Source organism: Eleginops maclovinus, chromosome 24 (assembly GCF_036324505.1).
Source record: "Eleginops maclovinus isolate JMC-PN-2008 ecotype Puerto Natales chromosome 24, JC_Emac_rtc_rv5, whole genome shotgun sequence".
Taxonomy (NCBI): domain Eukaryota; kingdom Metazoa; phylum Chordata; class Actinopteri; order Perciformes; family Eleginopidae; genus Eleginops; species Eleginops maclovinus.
The window spans coordinates 8,028,432-8,041,961 of NC_086372.1; the positions used below are offsets into that span (position 1 = coordinate 8,028,432).

Genomic DNA, 13,530 nt, shown 5'->3' on the forward strand with positions numbered 1-13,530 from the left:
TCACCCACGGCTGACCTGACTTTTTTTCCCACCTCTTCAAGCAGCTCCCTCACTCCCCCCTCCCCTCTTTGTAAACCTCTGTGCGTGAACGCGGCAGGAATCACAAGTGTCGCCGCCGCCGCCACCGTTATCCCGTCTCCCTGGCTCATGCGGCTGCTGAGCTGTTTGTTTAGGAATCTGGGCCCGAAAATTGTATTCCATCGACCGTGCTCGCTATCAACACACAATTATCTGGGTTAATCATGTGGAACTGTGGCAAATTCACCTGGGGCTCAGGAACTAATGACATTCGCGTCTGGCCCTGCTTTAGTGAAATGGCCCCAGCACCTGCAGCAGGAACACGGAGATTGCCAAAGAAAATTTGGTCTCATTTCGTCCCCCCCCCCCCCCCCAACCACCACCCATGCAACCCCTCCCCTCACCGACATCCTCCGTTCCTAACCACCATCCCCCTTCCCCATGTCCAATCTCTGTCTCTCTTCCCATTTTTCATCCCACTTCGCCCCGATTTTGTATATCTTTCAGCTTCCTTTTTTTCTTCTCGCCCCGGCGAAAGAGGGACAAGTCGCTCGTCAATCTTCGCATGTATTATCACTATATTTCCAGCTTCGCTACCTGTGTAACACCTGAGAAATAGACGTCAGGAAGTGCCGAGGTGACACAGAAGATGATATCTCACGAAGAATTTGTGACTTTGGTTCCGGACAGAGAGAGACTTGTGTTCTCGCTGTATAATTCAGAAAGTGATTGAGTGCAGTCAGCGGGGTGTTGATGCTCTTTCTCCATCACACTTTTCTCTCCCTTGCTCTCTTTGTCTTTTCTTTCTATCACACATACTCAATCATACACACCACAGAGTCATTTCCAGCAACTTAGAGGGAGTAGAGGAACTCAATGTTCATAATTATACATCAATACAAACATATGTTTCCCAATCACAGATGCCATCCATGTGTGAAATGGGTGTCACACCGTTGGAGGTCTCATTATTTGTGAAGTGTGTGTCTCCACACTTTGGCTGCCACCCACACCGGTCACAGTGACTATCTTATATGCGTCCTCTGCTCATAATCTAAAGCTTTTGCATGCTGAGCGTACAGCATCCTATTTCCAACAATCCTCATTCAACACAAGGTGCGAAACAAATCCTCCTTCCTCTGGGAACGCCCCGGTCAGAGTTATCATTTCCACTGGACAGCAGAAGATGAGCTGTTCAACGGGGCTTCTTTCACACCCTGCATGCTCTTCCGTTGTCTTTTTGCGAGAAATAAAATGACAATGGTGGCGGTGTTATCGCACAGAGCTCGCCTCACTGCCCACTAGAGTCACACTTTGAGATGTAGCCTGACTCAAAGGACGTGGACTCCCAAACTCTCCCACTCGTTGACTACTGCTTCTCTTTCTTCCGGCTCCACCATGGCCATTTTCGGAGGACACTGGGAGGTTAATACTGGGCTTTCTGGAGGATGTTCAACCTTTCATTTAAAACTTTGAGTCAAAGTTTTTATCCCAAAAATGTAGTCAATAAGGGTAGCGTGTTGAATTGAAGGAAGAATCTAAAAGGCAGGTTTAAGGTTCTGATTGCATACGAAGTTAATAGAAGACACAACCACAGAAAATGTGTTAAAACATGCGGTGAAAAAAGCTTACACCAGAGTTTGGTTATCCTCTTATTGCATTTGGAAATTAGCGCCGTTTATCCTCCAGGGAACCGAGGGAAAGAAGTGTCTTCCAATTGTCTTTTTTGTGTGATTTCCTACCTTTTTAGGGTTAAAACTACTTTTTAGTATTTCATTTAATTCTCACATGTGTCCACTGTAGAACACGTGAAGACCATTTTAGTGTGAAAAGACAGCTAATATAAACAGATAAACAACATATGATGCTTATAGAGTGATAGCAATACAGTAATTACACAAGGAATTGATCTGAACTTTGCTCTATATTTAGCCACAGTTGTTTTTTGCTGAACTGGACTCCAGTCTGCACTGGCTGTATGGTCTTCTTGACTATTTTTATGGATGGTCTCCAATTGACCGTACTCAAAGGTACAAACGTTGCATTCCTGAGGCAATTTGCATTTTTCATGGCACCACTCTTCACCCACAGATGGCCACGTATTTCCTGCTTGTCCCTATCTGTCTCTTGTCTGCTCATCTGGGCCTCCTGCATCTTATCTTTTTTTTTCTTCTTCTTCCTCACCCTCTACCATCCCAAGTGTGAAATCCTCATCTCTCCCATCATCTGAGATCGCTTATTTAACTGCTTTCAGAATTAATTATATAATTCCTCACAAGAGCATATATGACTTCCAGAGTAAAAATTAAAAGAAAGAGGAACTTCCCAGCATGCCGTTTTAACCAATGAAATATCACTGGAAAGCCCAGGATGTCCTCTTGTATGCAGCAGGGATTAATAGCTCAAAAAAGTGGAAGAAGATTGATGTGAACAACATGTCCACTACAAAGGACATTGGATCTCAGGAGCTGCTAACGTCTGCCGCCATGTTGTGCCAAAAACAATAGCGTCTGGTCTCGTGTCTCAGAGACGTGTTTGCGCGCAGACATCTTTCTCTGCACAGAAATGTATTCAAGGCCATGATTCCGGGGCTAATTGAAAAATGTTCCCCCAAAATAATCAAATTTAAAGCTTAAGAATGCATTGGAGCCCACATAAGAAGCAGGGCAAACACACGCACACAGACACACAGACACACACACACCACAGCTTGTCTTGTTGCTCTGGAGTCCGTGACATGGTTTAACAGTCTCACAGGATCCATAAAACGCCCCCGAAGGCTTCATATAATCTCTCCTTTTTTTCCTGCTTAATAGGAGATAATACAAGTGCGCACCCCGCTGAATCAATATGCAACAGCAGCTTTAGTTTGATAATTAATACCAATGTCGGAAATAGATTTGTGATTTGGCAGTGCAGGTCTGATATGACTCTGGTCTCCCCTCTCTCTTCCTCTCCAAACAGTCCCCGTTCCACTCTGTATCCACATCCCATTGAACTAATCTCATTCATTTTTTTCTTTTTTCAATAGCGCTAATTCTTTGACTAAAGCCTGTTATCTCATTAAAGGCCCCGCGATGGGATCCGATAGCATCCTGACATCTGTATTCATTCCCCCTCGAAATTAGTCCTGACATAAATTTAATGAAAAAACACTCAGAACAGTGGAGATTAGACTTCATGCCAAGTGTCACAGGAGGGAGGAGGAGGGGGGGGGGGGAAATCATCTATTTAGTTTCATTTTTGGAAGGGTGGATTAGCAGCGTAGTGAGTGATTTTTGACCGAGAAGTCTGGCGTCTTCCCCTCGTGTTTTGACTCTTTTAAACTAAGTCGGATATTGAGGAGTACTTTTCCTGACTGCAACACTCAGGCATTATCCAGTTAAGGTAAGAAATGGTGAGGCGAGACAAAGAGGAGCACCCTGGCCCTCAGTAGATAAAACCCACAAGCTGGAAAGTGGATTTCCTCTCCGATCGGCAACCACCTCACTTCCCATCCCGCCCCTCGCCTCTTCTTCTCATCCTGCTCCTCCCTTATTCCTCCCTTCCTCGTCAAAAAGCCTGTGTCGGCTGTGGTTGATAATTCCCTCTGTCTGAAAAAAAAAGAAAGAGATGAAAGCGTTCATGGATGAAAGAAACTTGGATTTAATCTCTCGCTCGCTCCTCCAGTACACGGGGTGGATCGTTGGGTGAAGAGTGAGGAAGATGGGAATGAGGGGAGGAATAGAAACAGGGGTGAAGCCTATTTGGAGGCCCAGGTGAGGAAAAACGCTGGTCAATAGAGTCCGATACCCTTCCGAATATACACACAGTGGCCAGTGGGGTTTCCTTCTGAGGCCTGCAGGTCTCAGGTATCCGTCATGAAGGAGAGACAGAGAGACTCAGGAGTAGATGACAGATACGGAAATTCCCTCATCATATACACTTATTGAATCCACTTGATTTGCCACATATGGTTGATCCGAGATTAGAAAAAAGATGCACTTATTTAGAGTGCGTCTTTTAATGTATTAAAGCTGCATTTAGCAATGTTATTATGTAAGCATGCACCCATTTCAGCCAATTAAATCAATAACTGGGGCTGCAATAAAGACAATTGTACCGCCATATTGATATTATTCATAAACAGCTGTTTGAATAAGGATTTATAACCCAAGAAAATGCATGTCATACAGTCCCATCGTTTTACATGTAAACAATCTTTTATGTCTTGAAACTGAAGAGCAATGCAATATTTATATGTTTTAAGCCTATTTCTTTTTATGGAGTGTCTATACTAACCTGGGTACAAATAGCAACTGCCTTCTTTTTAAATATGACTATTGATATTCAATATGGTCTGCTCTTCTTAAGCTTTTTCAGGCTTGGACTTGGAATCGTAGGGTCGCAGGTTCAAGACCCCGAACAGACCTCACATATGAAATGTGGACTGGTGCTTAGAGAGGTCCCAATTCACCTCCTGGGCCCTGCTGTGGTGCCCTTGAGTGCCCACTGGACACCCGCAACCCCCCACTGATTGTAGTACTAGGATGGGTTAAATGTAGAAGTTAAATGTCACTGTGTGTGCTAGGCTGTGTGAAATAATAAAGAGGGTTTCATCCTCCGATTCTAATTGTGCTTCCATTCCATCCTCCCTCAGGAGGAAAATCCTAAAAGGCAGATTTATGTAGCATGGTTGTAATTCCTAGACTCCTGACCTCTCATCCCCTTCTGTTCTTGCACCCTGTAACAGCAGCCCCGGTCGCAGGAGTGTTTGAAACTCATACTGTACTCTCAGAGCGGGGCCGCAGACCTCATCATACGCCACTGACTGGTTTGAATAGATCAAATGGAAGGTGGGGAAAAAGGCAAAGACAGGCAGGAGAGGAGCGTGTGTCAGCACAGACCTGGGAAATGGAATCACCTGTGACTCCAAATGATTTAAATGAATGGGGCAAATTACAGAAATGAAAAAAGCAGCTCTTATTCTCTGCCCTTACACCCCGAGAACAGTCATAATAGAGTTCCATAATTCCATAATTACTCATTTAGACTGTGAAACTGCACTACATAAATTCTATTCTCGTCCCTAAATTGATTTTCTGTTCCTGCTTTTGTAATGGCAGCTTGCACAGAATGACACAGCCATCTCATCTTTTTCTGGAATTGTTGTAAAAAGCACATCGTTGGCCCGAGGACAACAGCATCCTTCCAGGAGGGGTGCACAGAGGTGTGGGGGTGTTGGATTTTTATAGCCGGCAGCTTGCCATCCGGGGGCAAAGAGAGCCCGTATGGCAGCCAAGCGTGGCTCCGGCCAGCGCGGGGCTCATATGTATGGAAAACAAGGTCTGGAGAGGGAAGTCACAGGGGGTCACGCTAGTCAGAGAGGCAGCCCCGGGTCCTGGTGCAGGTTAGAAGGTCTTGGTTCAGGAGAAGAGGCTAATTTCTTCTACTTGGCTGAGCAAAGGCCTGAATAATTGCGCCCCCTGGGTCTGCCTCTGGGTAATGTGGAGGTAGAGCAGAGCGTACCAACGCGCACAGCGAGCAAGGGGAGCTTCGAGAAGGCGGTGGGATCTCAGGAAAGGAGGTCTCCAGCTTTCAGTGGCTGCTCATTATCTCTGTTTTTATGTTATGAAAGTGAAATATCATTATAAATGATTATGTGGGCTTCACAGCAAGATACAGGGGAGACTTTCAGATTTTCAAATCACTCTTTTGTTGTGAAAAATGAACTGGTATTCTTCCGTAGACAGATTTTAAGGAATATTTATTTATACATTGACTGTATGAGCTCTGGGATTTGGGCTTATTGGAAAATGTGTTTGTACAGATAGTGACTTGTTGTGTTTTTTCCACTTTGGGACCGTTCAACAAACTAAAACACAACAACAGCATTGTCATTTTTTCAGCTGTAGCTAGCTTCTTGCTAATTAAGCTAATGTGGACTCCAAGACTCTTCACCTGTCTTTTTAGTATCTCCAAAACGGTCAAATCTTTTGGAGTGTCTATTTGAACCCAGGTGACCTTAGCTTGACCACAGTACAGGATACCTGGGGTGCACATGTCTCATGTGCTGTATACACCCGGGAGCAAATAGCATTTTTCACTATTTACACTGGGGACATGAAATGGTCCCTTTTGTCCCCTCCAAATGTTCTGAAAAATAGCGTGCACAAAGACATGTCATAAACAAGAACACTGTTCTATTTCGCACAGGAGAACGGTTCCTTCATTCACACTTTGTGGGTGTATTTCTGGGGACCCAAGGTGTGCAATTTGGACATGTTAGTAGACTAACTTAACTAATAATAATGCCTCCGTACTCTACTGACTCTTAAATGACCCAAACATTCTTGGGGCACTGTTGTTAGGCTTGTTTGTCTGAAGGTAATGTTGTCTTTTTGATTTATTTTCTTCTCAGAGTACCAGAAAGAGCAGTTTACATGTTGAAATAATAGAAAATCTTCTGGGGGAGGATCCTCAGACAACCTTTTTCACAACATGTCAGTGTGCAGGTGTGGGTGTGAAGGCATGGAGAACAGGCATGTGCAAGTCTCCTTGGAAAAGATGAAGATTATTGCCTTTTTCAATAATTTCCCCCCACCACACATATCATGGTTCCTGTAGCCTGACACTGTGAACCCTGAGTCTACAGGTGTCGCTGACATATAGTAGGGAAACTATGTAGTGTGCACAAAAACAAGGGAGACGCACAAAACGGTTTTAATTGTATCTGAGAAAAGTATCCCCACCACTTTACATGCCAAAGTGACTCTCTTGTTGAAACATTTTAAATCCAGAGTAACGCTCTTTTTAGAGTCCGAAATCCCCTAGTAAAGAATCAAATTAAACTTTATGTTTAAATATTTGCAGTAAAGAGAGAGTTGTCTTTGGTCTGATGTCTCTGTTCCTGCAGTAATTCATGTGGACAGTTCTATCTATCGAGGACAAAGAGTCAGCATGTTGATGTGCTGTAAAAGGGTTCCAAGTGCTGTAAAAAAAAAGAAAAAAAGGCTGACAGCTTCAACAGCAGCATGTCAACTCCTGGACCCGAGCAATGACTATTTGGGTCTCTCCTTCTGCATTCACCTTTCAACTCGTGCTGGTGCCGGCTGAGGCAGAGGAGGTGACAGATGTTTGAACAAGGCCAGGGCCAGGGGAAGTGAATGTGACGTGCTCCGGTGTAATTACACTCACCTAGTTCACAGCGGAGATTAAGAAGAGAAGGGATGGAGAGGCACAGGAGCGTCAGACATGAAAGAATATTGAAAGAGTCGCTGATGAGCAGTGTCAACCCTCTTTTTTCCCCCCCTGTTCCCCTCCTCTCCCTTTTGTCACTGCAACATCTCAAGGTCTCACTTCTGTTTGCCTTTTCCAATTATCAAGGTGTGACTGTGGGCTTCCACTACCCCCCCTCCCCCAACCCCTGCTCCTTCAGATATAACTATACTGAACTTGGAGAGAGAAAAAATCCTATGTTTGTTGGGGAAATTACAGGAATTAATTAACACTTACAAATGACTCCCTCTGGTCCCAATGTCACAAAACTCGGTGTACGGATTGATCGGGATTTTAAATTGGATATGAATTCTGTTGTGAAATCCAGCTTTTTCAGCCTTTCCTTTCTTTTAAAGACTTTGTTAGTCATTCTTTTATCACAGCTAAACTTGACTACTTGAATGCTTTCTACATTGGAGTTAGCCAGGCTTCCATCCCCCGGTTCAGAATGCTGCTGCTCGCCTTCTTGCCAGAACTCTCAGGCGTGTACTCGCATCTCTACACCGGCTTCCGATAAAGTTTAGAATGGATTTTAAAATTGTGTTGTTTGCTCACAAAGCCCTTAACGGTTTGGCCCCACCTTACCTGGCAGTACAACATCCTCATGGTCCCTGAGGTCTGCTGACAGATTCTTCCTTGTGGTCCAGAGGTCCAGGTTGAAACAGCAGGGGGACAGGGCCTTTGCTGTAGCTGCTTCCAGGCTGTGGAACCATTTTCCCCCCCTGATAAGATAAAAGACGTACTTTATTAATCCCATTTTTTGCAGTAGCAGCATAAAACAAAACAAGGCATTGCACAGAATTAGAAATTAAAAAGTAGAAATAAACTATTCTAAAATAGAAACATCTCAGAATAGAAATAGAAATAAACCGGCATTAGAGAGTAACAAACGATATATACAAAAAAAAGACCAGACTTGCTCTCACTTTGCCTGTTTTTAAATCTTGTTTAAAGATCCCTTCATTCTCCCGTGCTTTCACAGACCAGACTGTGCTTTACATTTAGGTTTTATTTTCTTGTGTTTTATATTGTTTTTACATCATGTATGAGAGTTTTGAGTCCGTGGTTTTATTTTGTCTGAATGTATTTATGCTGCTTTTTATATATTTATTGATGTACAGCACTTTGGATTGGATTGGACTGAAGCACTGTGCTGTAATACTGTTGCATGGTCAGAACTCCTATCCCGAGTCAACACTGTCCTCTAGTGGCCGTTGTGTGTATTACCAGCCCTGCGAGGCGTCCCTGAAGTGGCCCTCCTGTCACAAAATGGATTATGACAGTCTAATTTATTATTACCTCCGTCCCTCTGACCCGATATCTCAGAGCTTTCGACCTGATGTCCCGCTGACAGGCAGCCGCGGTCACTCTCAATCTACTCAATCCTTCAGCACACACTGCTCTGCCCACTTTAGTCAGGATTGATTCATCAATTTTAATAAAAGCAGAGGGAGAGTACTGGAGTATTAATCACGTTGGGATCTGTTTAATAGATTAGAAAAATCATTCATAATGACCAACTTCAAATTAAGGCTTCCAATTATCCTCCCTGATGGAAGTGGCAGAGGAGATCCTACAGTTGTGAGCACCTGTCAATCAAACTGTCACCCACAGTGTGCAGGAAATAAACAAAGTGAAACTTTTTGCTTTTGATTGCGATTAGGAAAGATGTGTGTATTTAATTGTAAGTTAATTATAATCTACATTAGTTTCCAGGAAAGACAAAGCGCCCTGAAGTTTTTTGGTTTTTTTTGTAATTGAGTTGTATTTTGTCAGGAAGAATAAAAAGATAGACACACGTACAAGGGATGCAGGATTTCATGATTATTCCATCTTTATTTTTTGTTGTATGTGTAGAAAAGTATGCATTATAAATGGCTCATGTCAAAAGATATTACTAACAAAGTGTCACTGATGCATTTCAATATTGACAGGGCAGTGTCCTCTGTATTCCAGGGGGGGAACGACAGATGCTTAAAGTTCAGGAAGTGGCTTTTCCTTATTTTTCTGAGTCCCCTGAACGCTCCGGCCAAGCAGGCCGAAGAGGAGGCCGGCCAGCAGGCAGAAGAAGACGGAGACCGGAGCCAGGAGGAAGGAAGGGCCGTGCTGGACGCTGAGGTGGAAGGAGGGGCAGGTGGAGACTATGTGATGGAGGGCAAACTGCTCCAGAGTGTCCAGGATCTGAATCCAGATCAGATACCTGAACACCACAGCCAGCTCACACCGGCCTGAAAAGTGAAAAGTAGTTAATGCTGGTTAAGTTATGTCCTTTAAAATGCAGCCCGTGCAACTTTATTGCGTTGAATATTATTTACTCAGTCATGCTCCATTATCAATATTACTTTTCAGACTTCACAACTATCATGGAAGTTCTAAAACTCACACCTGGCCCATGAATTAACATCTAAGCATGTTTTGCAATATCCGTAACATGGAGAATACTTCCAGGCTAATGAATACTATCCTCTGTAAAGAAAAGCAAAGTTATAAGAAGGGGAAATGTAAAAAATAGCCCTAACGTTTGATTGTAGTTTTAACTGCATTCCCCCTACAGTTAAAAGCCATTTCTAGTCACTTTGGATTTGCCTTGCTTGTATAAATGTGCAGCAGAAAAGTTCTTCCATCCAAACTCACTTTATTCAAAATAAAAGTGAAGAAGACTCCAAATATGTCAGCTTGGATTTTGAGCAGGTGTGTATAAAATCCTCCACAACATTAGAACATGTAGTGGCTCCTCTCTTGAATCGTGACTCCTCCCCCAAGAATCCCCTCATGAGAGCAGAGTATAAAATGAACCTGGTGGCCCTGTGCTCATCCTTTGGTCCTGCTGTTGTGGTCGGTGGTACAGGTAGGCTGCATCACTTATTATATGGAAACATTGCTCTCAGCGCCGCTAGAATTTTCCTTTCTGGTTCCTTGCACATTGTCCTGATGCTCAGTAGTGTTCCAAAATCACTTCCTCTGTTGAGCAGGGCAGAACCTGAAATGTTTTTATGGTAGGGTCTCCCATGGCAAATTGGTCTCAGGTAAGGGGCCAGACTAAGATTGGTTCAAAAAGACTTCATGAATGAACACAATTGGAAGCGAGGATACCCGGCCCGGAGGAAGCCCAGGGTCCCCTTCTGGAGCCAGGCCCAGGAGGACGCGTCAGCTTGCCACGGAGCCCGGCCGGGCACAGCCCGAAAAAGCAACGTGGGCAACACCTCCGCTTCTCCGTCCCGCGGGCCCACCACCTACGGGAAACAACGATGGGGTCGGGTGCGCTGCCAGAAGGGTGGCAGTGAAAGCAGAGGGTCTCGACGGACCAGACTCAGACGACAGAAGTTGGCTTTGGCCTGGGCGCCTCCCTAGGGAGGTGTTCCAGGCACGTCCAGCTGGGAAGAGACCGAGGGGTAGACCTAGGACCAGGTGGAGGGATTATATCTCTTCACTGGCCTGGGAGCGCCTTGGAATCCCCCAGTCAGAGCTGGTTGATGTGGCCAGGGAAAGGAAAGTTTTGGGGCTCTCCGCGACCCTGACGGAAAAGCGGGAGAAGATGGATGGATGGATGGATGGACTCTCACCCCGTTAGTTGTTTAGCTTCCTGTCTTTCTTTATATGGTGGCCCTGTTCATTTAGTATTTAACCAACTGGGATCCTTTTTGTTTAACCTTGTTTCAGTTTCTTTTCTTATATAGACTTTTAATGTTACATTTTAGGTAAATATTTTGAACACATTCCATAATGAAGTTCATTTTAAACTGTTTTCTAACCGAGGGTTTTATCGTGCAGCAACAGTGTCCTGATTACTTTGTCTTTTTGTGTCTATTTCCTGGGCTGCAAGTCCCCAGGTGGTGGTGTCGGTCCCTTTATGCCCTTTTTAAACCTCCACTTTTAGTATAATTAACCCTTAAACACACCACTCTGCCACAAATATAATGTCTACTTTGATTTTCAATATTTGTATTCATGCTATAAAGATTTTTGGGTCTTTACTTTAAATTTCCCACCCATAAAGGTATTCTGAAATGGTCAAACAATAAAAATAATATAAACTCGTAACTAAGTTGCAAACAAGCTAAAGCAAATTGTGGAGCTGGAAGACTCAAAAACAAGGGAAAAAATGGGATGTTAAGGGTTAAAATGTTGGTTTATTAATATGAATAAACACATATTTTAGGGTTAAGAAAAGCATGATGTGAATGTGACCTTTTGGCTTAAAGCTGCTGCGGATCACCCTCAGGCAGACTCATCATTTACATTATCACTACATGGCATGCATTATTGTAATATTCTTTTTTGGCTGGAGCAAATTCTTCAGGTCATATTTCTTCTTCTAACCTATTGATTTTCTCAATCCAAGACACATCAAGAGCAAGTGGCTGCAGGGATTCGACCACCAGCTGAGACCCTCCACTACTTGCATTTTGGCCCTTTTTTAAAAAATGTGTTTGCATATTACATGTTTCATGGATAGTCACTCATCTGTGTCTCAATGATTGTCTTGATAATTGTTTGGGTAACACATTTCAGGTGCTATTTAGGGGATTTAGCCACTTGTACCTGTTTCCTATTCAATGATAGTGCTAAATATATATTTTGATGTCTTCCTATCCTTCCTTTTTTCATTAAAACCCACATTTTATTTTAAGAATAAATGGATATTTCCACATAAAACATGAGGTTACGTTTTTCTTTCAGCTTAGCCTCGTCATTCAATATTAATTGAAAAATAAAATGAAAGTAGACTATATGTAATGATAAGACGATAAGTGTCGGGGCATTGATTATTTTTATTATATTTCTTGAGCTTGACTCCTGAAACGAGTCAACGAGAGAACAAAATATGGCGATATGTAATTTTCCATGCACTGTAAACGGTACAAATCCTATGTGAACAAGTTATATTCTATTCTATTTCGTATAGACATTTACCAAAAAGACGCGTGAACAGGATAGGACAGGGTCGATCGCTGTGATTTGACTGGACAGATTTAAATGTAATTTTTTTGGGTGGAATACTCTTCTCCTCTCACTACAGCTGGTAACCAATGTAGGTTGTATAAAAACCTAATCACACAGTAATAATAATGCTATTTCAGTCACTTAAGATATGAAAATAGTTGTGTTTCTTATTGATTGTACCACTACCCTGTTAAAAGCATCCATTCTCTTGAATTATTTTATTGCTGTGTTCTTGCACTTTTTCCTTATTCATTTTACTGTATAAAGTATATTGTATGTTGCATTGTTGGAGAAGCAGCAGAGCGCTTCAGCTTGGATCATTTCAATCCTATTCAAATCATGGTCAAGTGTTGCCCTCTGGTGTCCACAATAAGTAATACAACAACACACTTTAAAATGTATGTACCATAGACTGTATATATTCAGTCTATGGTATGTACAGATCATCTTGGCAACCCTTTGTTTCATCTCTAAATTGAATGTTCCTTGCCTCCAGAAAGCATAAGGCCCCACAGATTTGATAAGAGTCTGTGATTGGTCAGTGGGGCGGCACAGATGGCTATTAATCCTCCAATGACGACAGTCGCTCTGTGACGAGGAAGATGCTCCAGATGGTCCTGAAAACTGAGATGAAGAAAATATAAAACATGAAGGATCATAATGCTATGATTTATGAAACAAAATAATACTAACCAATGGCAGAGCGACGCTCAAACTGTTCCATGGGGAAACTGCGTGGCCCCCGCCCGTGATTTCACTATTTCATAAACAGGCAATGGGAAGAGGAAGGCGGCACAGCAGGCCTCTGATGATGGCTGATTAACTAAAGGGAAGGGTTATGAGGCTGCTGTTTGAAACATTTGGAAGCGTAATAAAATCATATAAGCATGAGGCTCTTGCAGATCCAAAGGCCCCACAGAGCGGGATCATTGGAAGCAGCCACGAAAGAGCAGCACCAAAACAGGCCCTCATGGAAGACCCTCACCATAAAGTCTGAAAGATCAGAAAACCAAATGGGACTAGCTTCTCTTGTGAAGAAATAAGATGTCACTGTACAGTCTGAAGTCTACAAGTCACTAAATCAAACTTCCTGGAATATATGAGCCAGAGGAACAGGTGTCCCAGTGTCGGCAGTCTGCTGCAGAACTACAACAGCAGACTGTGTTGTCATCAGCTCTCTGTAAATAGACTGTTTGAAAGATGGTGCACAGGGAGGACAGTGAGCTGGCGCCAGCACACTGTTTGCATTCATACAATAAGACTCTTTACTATAACTGTTTGGTGTTGTTTGTATCGTGTGATAAGTTTGCT

General features: G+C 43.2%; 1 pseudogene; it reads right to left on the reverse strand.

Moving 5' to 3' along the window:
* Positions 1-9,249: 9,249 nt before the first annotated feature.
* LOC134861181 (transmembrane protein 182-like) lies at positions 9,250-13,207 on the reverse strand (annotated as a pseudogene).
* Between the last annotated feature and the right edge of the window lie 323 nt (positions 13,208-13,530).